Here is an 11,523-nt window from a genome sequence, read left to right as displayed (position 1 = left end):
AAACTAATGTCTCTGCTTTTTAATATGCTGCCTAGGTTGATCATAACTTTTCTTCCAAGGAGCAAGTGTCTTTAAATTTCATGGCTGCAATCACCATCTGCAGTGGTTTTGGAGCCAAAAAAACAAAGTCTGTCACTGTTTCCACTGTTTCCCCATCTATTTGCCATGAATTAATGGGACTGGATGCCATGATCTTAGTTTTCTGAATGTTGAGCTTTAAGCCAACTTTTTCACTCTCCTCTTTCACTTTCACCAAGAGGCTCTTTATTTCTTCACTTTCTGCCATAAGGGTGGTGTCATCTGCATATCTGAGGTTATTGATATATCTCCCAGCAGTCTTGATTCCAGCTTGTGCTTCATCCAGCCCAGCATTTCTCATGATATACTCTGCATATAAGTTAAATAAGCTGGGTGACAATATACAGCCTTGACATACTCTTTTCCCAATTTGGAATCAGTCTGTTGTTCCATGTCCAGTTCTAACTGTTGCCTCTTGACTTCCATACAGATTTCTCAGGAGGCAGGTCAGGTGGTCTAGTATTCCCATCTCTTTAAGAATTTTCCACAGTTTGTTGTGATCCACACAGTAAAAGGCTTTGGCATAGTCAATAAAGCAGAAGTCAGTATTTTTGTGGAACTCTCTTGCTTTTTCAATGATCCAACATATGCTGGCAATTTGATCTCTGGTTTCTCTGCCTTTTCTAAATCCAGTTGAACATCTGGAATTTCACAATTTATGTACCGTTGAAGCCTGGCTTGGAGAATTTTGAGCATTGGTTTACTAGCGTGTGATATAAGTGCAATTGTGTGGTAGTTTGAGCATTCTTTGGCATTGCCTTCCTTTGGGATTGGAATGAAAACTGACCTTTTCCAGTCCTGTGGCCACTGCTGAGTTTTCCAAATTTGCTGGGATATTGATGCAGCACTTTGACAGCATCATTGTTTAGATTTGAAATAGCTCAACCGGAATTCCATCACCTCCATGAGCTTTGTTCATAGTGGTGCTTTCTAAGGCCCACTTGACTTCACATTCCAGGATGTCTGGCTCTAGTGAGTGATCCTACCATCGTGATTATCTGGGTCTTGAAGATCTTTTTTGTATAGTTCTTCTGTGTATTCTTGCCACCTCTCCTTAATATCTGCTGCTTCTGTTAAGTCCATACCATTTCTGTCCTTTATCAAGCCCATCTTTGCATGAAATGTTCCCTTGGTATGTCTAATTTTCTTGAAGAGATCTCTAGTCTTTCCCATTCTATTTTTTTTCTCTATCGTTTTACATTGATCACTGAGAAAGGCTTTCTTATCGCTCCTTGCTATCCTTTGGAACTCTGCATTCAAATGGGTATATCTTTCCTTTTCTCCTTTGCCTTTCACTTCTCTTCTTTTCACAGCTATTTGTAGGGCCTCCTCAGACAACCATTTTGCCTTTTTGCATTTCTTTTTCTTGAGGATGGTCTTGATCACTGCCTCCTGTACTATGTCACAAACCTCTGTCCATAGTTCTTCAGGCTCTCTGTCCATCAGATCTAATCCCTTGAATCTATTTGTCACTTCCACTGTATACTTGTAAGGGATTTGATTTAGGTCATACCTGAATGGCCTAGTGGTTTTCCCTACTTTCTTCAATTTAAGTGTGAATTTGGCAATAAGGAGTTCATGATCTGAGCCACACTCAGTGCCCAGGCTTGTTTTTGCTAACTGTATAGAGATTCTCCATCTTTGGCTGAAAAGAATATAATCAATCTGATTTTGGTGTTGACCATCTGGTGATGTCCATGTGTAGAGTCTTCTCTTGTGTTGTTGGAAGAGGGTGTTTGCTATGACCAGTGCGTTCTCTTGGCACAACTCTGTTACCCTTTGTCCTGCTTCATTCTGTACTCCCAAATTTTCCTGTTACTCCAGGTATCTTTTGACTTCCTACTTTTGTATTCCAGTCCCCTATAATGAAAAGGACATCTCTTTTGGGTGTTAGTTCTGGAAGGTCTTCAGCTTCTTCAGCATTACTGGTCGGGGCATAGACTTGGATTACTGTGATATTGAATGGTTTGCCTTGGAAATGAACAGAGATCATTTTGTCATTTTTGAGATTGCATCCAAGTTCTGCATTTTGGACTCTTGTTAACTATGATGGCTGCTCCATTTCTTCTAAGGGATTCTTGCCCACAGTAGTAGATATAATGGTCATCTGAGTTAAATTCACCCATTCCAGCCCATTTTAGTTCACTGATTCCTAAAATGTAGATGTTCACTCTTGCCATCTCCTGTTTGACCACTTCCAATTTGCCTTGATTCATGGACCTGACATTCCAGGTTCCTATGCAACATTGCTCTTTACAGCGTTGAACTTTACTCTATAGCCCGTCACATCCACACTGGGTGTTGTTTTTGCTTTGGCTCCATCCCTTCATTCTATCTGGAGCTATTTCTCCACTGATCTCCAGTAGCATATTGGGCACCTACCAACCTGGGGAGTTCCTCTTTCAGTGTCCTATCTTTCTGCCTCTTCATACTGTTCATGGGGTTCTCAAGGCAAGATTACTGAAGTGGTTTGCCATTCCCTTCTTCAGTGGACCACATTTTGTCAGAACTCTCCACCATGACTCAACCATCTTGGGTGGCCCTACATGGCATGGCTCATAGTATCAATGAGTTAGACAAGGCTGTGTCCATGTGATCAGATTAGTTAGTTTGTGATTGTGGTTTTCAGTCTGTCTGCCCTCTGATGGAGAAGGAAAAGAGGCTTATGGAAGCTTTCTGATGGGAGAGACTGACTGAGGGGGGCGTTTTTAAGTACTATATTATTAAGTACTTAAGTACTATAGTATTTAAGGGTACTATAGTCATTTATGGAGAAGGCAGTGGCACCCCACTCCAGTACTCTTCCCTGGAAAATCCCATGGATGGAGGAGCCTGGTAGGCTGCAGTCCATGGGGTCGCTAAGAGTCGGACATGACTGAATGACTTCACTTTCACTTTTCACTTTCATTCATTGGAGAAGGAAATGACAACCCACTCCAGTGTTCTTGCCTGGAGAATCCCAGGGACAGGGGAGCTTGGTGGGCTGCCATCTATGGGGTCGCACAGAGTCAGACACAACTAAAGTGACTTAGCAGCAGCAGCAGCAGCTTAGCAGCATAGTCATTTATACTTCTTCATGTCATACATATAGCAAATAGTATACCAAAATCAAGTTCTATATGGGCAGTTTAAGAATTCTGAAGAGTACTTTTGGCTCTACTCAATTTTCATTTTTTACACTGACTCTACAAATCAATCCCAATGTATGATATGATCAGTGTAATAATTATGCTGTTTTGATTAAGTTTAGGTGCCCAAGCTCAGACAAATCACAGCTGCAGTAAATGAAAGACTCTGCAGGTACATTCATGCAAAGTGTGTCAGAGATTTTTGAGGAATCATAGAAAATGGAAGAGATGCCAGAGCAGGAAATAGAAAAATGTACCAGTTTTCAAAAGGAGAAGACATATTCCAGAAATTAAAACTATAAAACTCATTTGATCTGTAGCAACAAAGACAATTTCAAGATATTTAAATAACTTGGAAGCATTTCAGAAATGATTACAATTAGCCAGCATGGCTGCACTAAGAATAATTCATAACAAGGGAAGCTAATTCATTTTCAATCATGCTATTCAACTGTTTTTTAAGGAAAAGTCATAAAGATGGTATACCTTAATTTGTGATAGTCTAATGGGAAAAAATAAAGAATAACATTAACTTATGAATTGGTATCAAGCTAGAGGGAGCTTTTTGTCATGTCCTTCACTACTGTGCACTGAGTTTCATCTTGTCCAGTATTTATCTTTAACATCTTACATGAAAAGTGCTGAGCAACTGTACCTTATTTGTGAATTATGAAAAGCTAGACAGGAGAGAAAATTCAGATAATTAGTATTACCCTCCAAAACACTGAATTTGAATAGCAAAGCTTATAAGACTTCATTTAATCAGGACAAATGTAAAGCCGGTCACTAAGTGCAAATCTTAACTTTATATGCACAGAATTAGGCGTATCTGTCATGAACACAGATCTGGAAAAAAATTGGACTTCTTGTTGGTTGAAAAGTGTATTATGAGCCAATCACATGATAGTTTGCCAGGAAAACAACTGCAGTCTTCGGTTACATTTTCAGTCCCCGAGAAAGTGAGAGGTTATTGCCCACAAACTCCATACTTGTTGACCACATGTGGAGTATTGTATTGACTTCATGGGAACATGTCTTAAATCTAATCCATCTTAAACATGACAGCCCATCAAATATTTGAAGACAGCTTTTAAGCTGCCTCGTCTAAGCTAAGTATCCCTCTTCTTAACAGAATAAGATGTTGTGTCACCAGGACAATTCCCTATTAGTAACACTGCCCTCTGCACATTTGTCAACAGTTCTTTGTAAGTGTGTCACACAGAATTAGATGTGATACTAGATGCAGAATGGCTAGCCTAGAAGAGTGTAGGAACTTCACCTGCCCTGTGAATATTATTTTTATATTTATTAAGTCTAAGGTTACAAGGAAGCTACCTCACACATGCATGTAATATATGGTAATACTACTATACACTTCAGCAAAAATAAATAAAAAGAAATACTGCCCACCCAGTAAACATATGCCTCTGAGTAAGCATGAGATGAGAAATGTGAATCTGGACACTTGTGAGTCATAAATTTAATACTTCTTGTAGTCGGGGCTAAATATGACTCAAGAGTTTAAAAGTGAGTATTTTTCCTCACCCCTAAATACATTGCCATTCTTTACGGGAAATTTTAGATTTTCAAATTACTTTTAATTAAGTGAAAATCTTGTCTTTTTAAACTTTTGATAACTATGTAAGATGCAGCTCTTATATCTTTTTTTTTCTTGGTTGTAACCTCACATTTTTTTAACTCTGGATACTTTTTTAACATCACTAAATGCTTGTTACAATAATTTTATTCTACGTTATATTAAAAAAAATTTTTTTTTGCTTTATTTTGTTTGAACCTAAGTATAGAACTTTATGTTTATTCTTAGTATATTTCTTATTATATTTGATTCATCATTATAGACTATTGCTTTGGGGTATCAAATTGCTATTATAGTCAGCCTTCTGTCATCCAGTTTCCATGATAAGCCAAGGCCTGACCTTTCCTTTTTGGTTGCCATTAAAGAGTGAACTCCGGGAGTTGGTGATGGACAGGGAGGCCTGGCATGCTGCGATTCATGGGATCGCAAAGAGTCGGACACGACTGAGCGACTGATCCGATCTGAAAGATTCATCAAAGCTGAGTGCCGAAGAATTGATGCTTTTGAACTGTGGTGTTGGAGAAGACTCTTGAGAGTCCCTTGGACTGCAAGGAGATCCAACCAGTCTATTCTAAAGGAGATTAGTCCTGGGTGTTCTTTGGAAGGAATGATGCTAAAGCTGAAACTCCAGTACTTTGGCTACCTGATGCAAAGAGTTGACTCATTGGAAAAGACTCTGATGCTAGGAGGGATTGGGGGCAGGAGGAGAAGGGGACGATGGAGGATGAGATGGCTGGATGGCATCACTGACTCTATGGACATGAGTTTGAGTGAACTCCCGGAGTTGGTGATGGATAGGGAGGCCTGGTGTGCTGCAATTCATGGGGTTGCAACGAGTTGGACACGACTGAGTGACTGAACTGAACTGAAGACCCTTGTATGAACTGTATTTCACTGATTCTAAAAACATACATTTTCCCACACCTTTACATCATTAAAATTATGCCTTAAAATCAGTGAGATTGTCAAGAGACTAAGAAGACAAGCCATAGACTAAAAGAAAATATTTGCAAAAGACATCTGATACAGGACTATTATCAAAAATATGCAAAGAACTCTTGAAACTCAACAATAAGAAGACAAATAATCCAATTAAAATATGGGCCAAAACCTCAATAGATATCTCAACAAAGAATCAGATCACACGTAAGTATAAAAAATATGTTCAACATTATATGTAATCAGGAAACTGAAAATTAAGACAACAATGGAATACCACTACAGAACTATTAGAATGGCCAAAATCCAGAACACTGACAATTCCAAATGCTGGAGAGGAGGTAGGGCACTAGGAACTCTTATTTATTGCTGGTCGAATGAAAAATAATAAGCTACTTTTGGAAGATATTTTTGTGGTTTCTTACTAACTAAACATACTGTTACCATATGATTTAGTAATCAAACTCTTTGAATTAAAAACATATATCCATACAAAAAACTGCGCGCACACACACATACAACAACTTTATTCATAATTGCCAAAATGTAGAAACTGCCCAAAACCCTTCAGTAGGCAAGTCGATAAACTGTGGTACATTCAATCAATGAAATATTATTTAGCATTTGAAAGAAATGAGCTATCAAGCCATGAAAAGAATGGGGGCACCTTAAATGAATGTTACTAAGAAAAAGAAAGTGAAGTGAAAAATCGCTCAGTCACATCCGACTCTTTGCAACTGTGTAGTCCATGGAATTCTCCAGGCCAGAATACTGGAGTGGAGTGGGTAGCGTTTCCCTTCTCCCGGGGATATTCCCAACCCAGGGACTGAACCCAGGTCTTCTGCATTGCAGGCAGATTCTTTACCAGCTGAGCCACCAGGAAAGCCCAGGAATACTGGAGTGGGTAGCCTATCCCTTCTCCGGAAGATCCTGACACAGGAATTGAATCAGGGTCTCCTGCATTGCAGGAGGATTCTTTACCAACTGAAATATCAGAGAAGCTCTACCAGTCGTTCTGAAAAGACTATGGAATATATGATTCAGACTATTGAATCTAGAAAAGGAAAAACTTTAGACACAGTAAAAAAGATTAGTAGTTGCCAAGGTTGAGGATAAGAAAGGATGGAAAGGTGGAGAACAGATTTTTTTTTTTTAATCTGAAATGACTGTACAATACTACAGTCATGGATACATAGCATCATACATTTGTCCAAACCCACAGAATGTACAGCACCATACATGAACCAACTTTGGGTGATAATGATGTTTATCTGTTTTAACAAATGTACCACTCTGATGCAGGAGGTTAATAATTGGGGAGGCTATGCATATGGGAGGATTAGGGGTATATGAGACTGTCCAATCAATTTTGCTATTAACCTAAACAGTTTCTAAAATATTCAGTCACTCAGTCATGTCCAACACTTTGCAACCCTATAGACTGCAGCACACTAGGCTCCCCTGTCCTTCATCATCTCCCAGAGTTTGCTCAAACTTATGTCCATGGAGTCAGTGATGCCATTGAACCATCTCATCTCTGTCGTCCTCTTCTCCTCCTGCCTTCAATCTTTCCCAGCATCAAGGTCTTTTCTAATGAGTCAGTTCTTCGCATCAGGTGGCCAAAGTATTGGAGTTTTGGCTTCAGCATCAATCCTTTCAATGAATATTCAGGGTTGATTTCCTTTAGGATTGACTGGTTTGATCTCCTTGCAACCCAAGGGACTCTCAAAAGTCTTATCCAACATCACAGTTTGAAAGCATCAATTCTTCAGAGCTCAGCTTTCTTTATGGTCCAACTCTCACATCCAACATGAATATTGGAAGAACCATAGCTTTGACTAGATGGACCTTTGTTGGCAAAGTAACGTCTCTGCTTTTTAATATGCTGTCTAAGTTTGTCATAGCTTTTCTTCCAAGGAGCAAACGTCTTTTAATTTCATGGCTAAATTTCATTCTAAAATATAGGTTTATTAATTAAAAAAATGAAAAATCAATAGGATCTTAAAATCCCTGTTGGTCAGGTGACAATACTTGACATAGTGATTGTTACCTGTGCATGGACACAGTTGGTGCTGCTCATATTATCAGCACTTCAAATGAGTTATGTGCAGTGTTTGGATTTTTCTTATTAACTTTAAAACATCCTCAAAAAGATTATACTATGATTCACATTGGAAACAAAAAAAGTTACTATAGATATGAACAGCTCAGAAACAGATTGGTGGGGAGGGCGGGAGAGGGCTGTATATTGTGTGGCAAAGAATTGCCATTGGAGCAGATGACCAAAACTAAATTTTTTTTGAGAATACAGGACCTAGGTAAGGATAGTCACCACACATCATGAAGTCATGCTATATTTTATTTTTGAGATAAGCATGAAAAGACTAGCATATGGCGGCAATGTATGTAAGAGGAATTTTTAAAATCCCTAAGACTAGAGCAAAAAAAAAGTTAAGCAGTGAGAAAAAGCTGGTGCGACAATGTCATGTAACTTAAGTGATAAAAATATAGCACCAAGTCGAGTCAAATAGGAAATGCTGACAAAGATTGAAGCTTCTTTAATGTGCCTCAGGATTAAACTGTCAGTGCTAAAGGAGCTGCTAAAGCGATCTAGGAGCATAAATAGGTCTAAAAGCCCTTTCAATAAGTGTAAAATAAAAAGTTCTAAGTGATTAGAAAGCAGCATAATAGTTGAAAAGGCAGCACTTTTTTCTTAGTAGTATACAAAATAATGGAAAATATTATAATCAGTAGCACCTCAAGTCAAAGAAATATGCGCCAGCTTACAGACGTAATCCATACATTCACTGATGATAAAACCCCCACCTTCCTTTAGAACAACTGACAAGTGAACTGGCTAGTAGGCATTTCCCTTGATATATGTGATGGTCAGTGTAAAACAGTGCACACGCGAGATCCACACAGGACAATAAAAAAGACTTGCACGTGGTTGTTAAAGGGTGAATACAATCAACAGAGCCAAACTCATTACATTAAGTAATTCAATGACAGAAACTTGATGTACTTGGGTCAGTTAGGGAAGAACCAGCATAACACCTCTTAAACATATTGTTTTGGTGAAATTTGTGTATCTGTGTCTGCACACTTTGAAACATTTGATCAGTTAAAAGAGTAAAATACCCTGATCTCGGAGGCATGGATATTTTCAAAAAACAAGTTGATAGTGACAAGACTCCCTAGTCTAAAGTTGAGAGTACCTAATCTAAGCACCTTCACTAGTAGAATGGCCTCCTTGTTGTTCTACCTACCCCCTCTTTTTCTCCCATCAATGTATTCTCCATGGTACTCTAAGTGCAAATGCACAAATACTAACCTGTTTTAACATCTGAGTCATTTCCTATTATTCTTAAGAAAAATTCAAAATGCCTTCCCCTGGCTTGAACCAGATTACCGTTCTAGCCACATCGCACTACATGATTGTGTTCTTGGCTCCAGATATTTTAAAAAAATGTTCAGTACTGTATTTGAGCCATGTTCCCACTCATCAGTGATTACTCTGCTTGGTGTTCACTTACCATTTTCCCTCATTCAGTAAGTGCCTCTTCATCTTTCAGTGGCAATTCACTTGTCACTTTCTGAGAGAAGCCTTTCCCAGTCTCTCTGACTAGGTCGAGTTCACCCATCTCACACACTTTAAGTACCATGTCTCTCTAAATCTCATTGTATTTAACATAGTTGTAATTTTTCACTTATTTGTGCAGTTTCTGGATCAATATTTTATCTGCTCCCTCCCCCAGATAAGCTACAAGCTCCATTAATATAGGGACCATCTTCCTACTCAGCAGTGTCATCTCCAGTACTATTCCTGAATTACATAGATGATCAATAAATATTGAATAAATTAATGATTCAGTTCAGTTCAGTCACTCAGTCATGTCCGACTCTTTGCAACCCCATGAATCGCAGCACACCAGGCCTCTCTGTCTATCACCAACTCCCGGAGTTCACTCAGACTCACGTCCATCAAGTCAGTGATACCATCCAGCCATCTCATCCTCTTTCATCCCCTTTTCCTTCTGCCTTCAATCCCTCCCAGCATCAGAGTCTTTTCCAATGAGTCAACTCTTCACATGAGGTGGCCAAAGTACTGGAGTTTCAGCTTTAGCATCATTCCTTCCAAAGAACACCCAGAACTGATCTCCTTTAGAATGGACTGGTTGGATCTCCTTGCAGTCCAAGGGACTCTCAAGAGTCTTCTCCAACCACCACAGTTCAAAAGCATCAATTCTTCGGTGCTCAGCTTTCTTCACAGTCCAACTCTCACATCCATACATGACTACTGGAAAAACCATAGCCTTGACCAGACGGACCTTTGTTTGCAAAGTAATGTCTCTGCTTTTAAATATGCTATCTACGTTGGTCATAATTTTCCTTCCAAGGAGCAAGTGTCTTTTAATTTCATGGCTGCAATCACCATCTGCAGTGATTTTGGAGCCCAAAAAAATAAAGTCTGTTACTATTTCCACTGTTTCCCATGAAGTGATGGGACCAGATGCCATGATCTTCGTTTTCTGAATGTTGAGCTTTAAGCCAACTTTTTCACTCTCCTCTTTCACTTTCACCAAGAGGCTCTTTAGTTCCTCTTCACTTTCTGCCATAAGGGTGGTGTCATCTGCATATCTGAGGTTATTGATATTTCTCCCGGCAATCTTGATTCCAGCTTGTGCTTCTTCCAGCCCAGCGTTCCTCATGATGTACTCTGTATGTAAGTTAAATAAGCAGGGTGACAATATACAGCCTTGACGTACTCCTTTTCCTATTTGGAACCAGTCTGTTGTTCCATGTCCAGTTCTAACTGTTGCTTCCTGACCTGCATACAGGTTTCTCAAGAGGCAGATCAGGTGGTCTGGTATTCTCATCTCTTTCAGAATTTTCCACAGTTTATTGGGATCCACACAGTCAAAGACTTTGGCATAGTCAATAAAGCAGAAATAGATGTTTTTCTGGAACTCTCTTGCTTTTTCTATGATCCAGCAGATGTTGGCAATTTGATCTCTGTTTCCTCTGCCTTTTCTAAAACCAGCTTGAACATCTGAAATACAAGAATTATTTTTTTCAAAGATAAACATGTTTATAAACCCAAACAGAGTATAAAATAATAATAACACAAACAGAGTTAAGGTACTAGAAAATAATAGGTTTAAGTTATAAGAACAGTAAACAAATTTAAAATTGTCTGGGAGTTTTGTAAATTTCAAGAGAGAGGTTGAAATCTTATTTAATTTCAAACTATTAAGCCAAACATGCTTGACACTATTTCAAGACTAGAAACTGAAAGAATGAAGTAGAATTGGAATGTATAAGTCCCAAAGAAGGAGAGATAAAAATACAAAACAAAATAAAACTCTATAAAAATTTAAATGGATTAAACTCAATAGTTAAAAGGCAGATTATGAAATGACATTTTTTTAAATCCAAATATATCCTCCTGAGAAGAAAACATGTACGTATAACACCACAGGAAATTTTAAAGTAAAGGATAGAGATAATATCCCAGGTAACTACTAACAAAAAGCAGGCTGGAACAGCTATTTTAATGGTAGATAAAATAAGTTTAAGACATCTTGATAAAAATTTCCGTTCACCAGAAATACACTACATTCAAAATGTATATTGACCTTTGAGACTGTAACAAAACAGTCTCAAAAAAAAATAAAAAATGATATGACTGGAAGTTGACAAATCCACAACCTTTCTCAATTACTGATAATTCTAGCAGGAAAAAATCAACAATGAATATGAGCATGATTTAATAAAAAT

Source organism: Bos indicus, chromosome 7 (assembly GCF_029378745.1).
Source record: "Bos indicus isolate NIAB-ARS_2022 breed Sahiwal x Tharparkar chromosome 7, NIAB-ARS_B.indTharparkar_mat_pri_1.0, whole genome shotgun sequence".
NCBI classification, from domain to species: Eukaryota; Metazoa; Chordata; class Mammalia; order Artiodactyla; family Bovidae; genus Bos; species Bos indicus.
The sequence above is the reverse complement of the archived record's forward strand: the minus strand, read 5'-3'. Positions refer to the sequence as shown.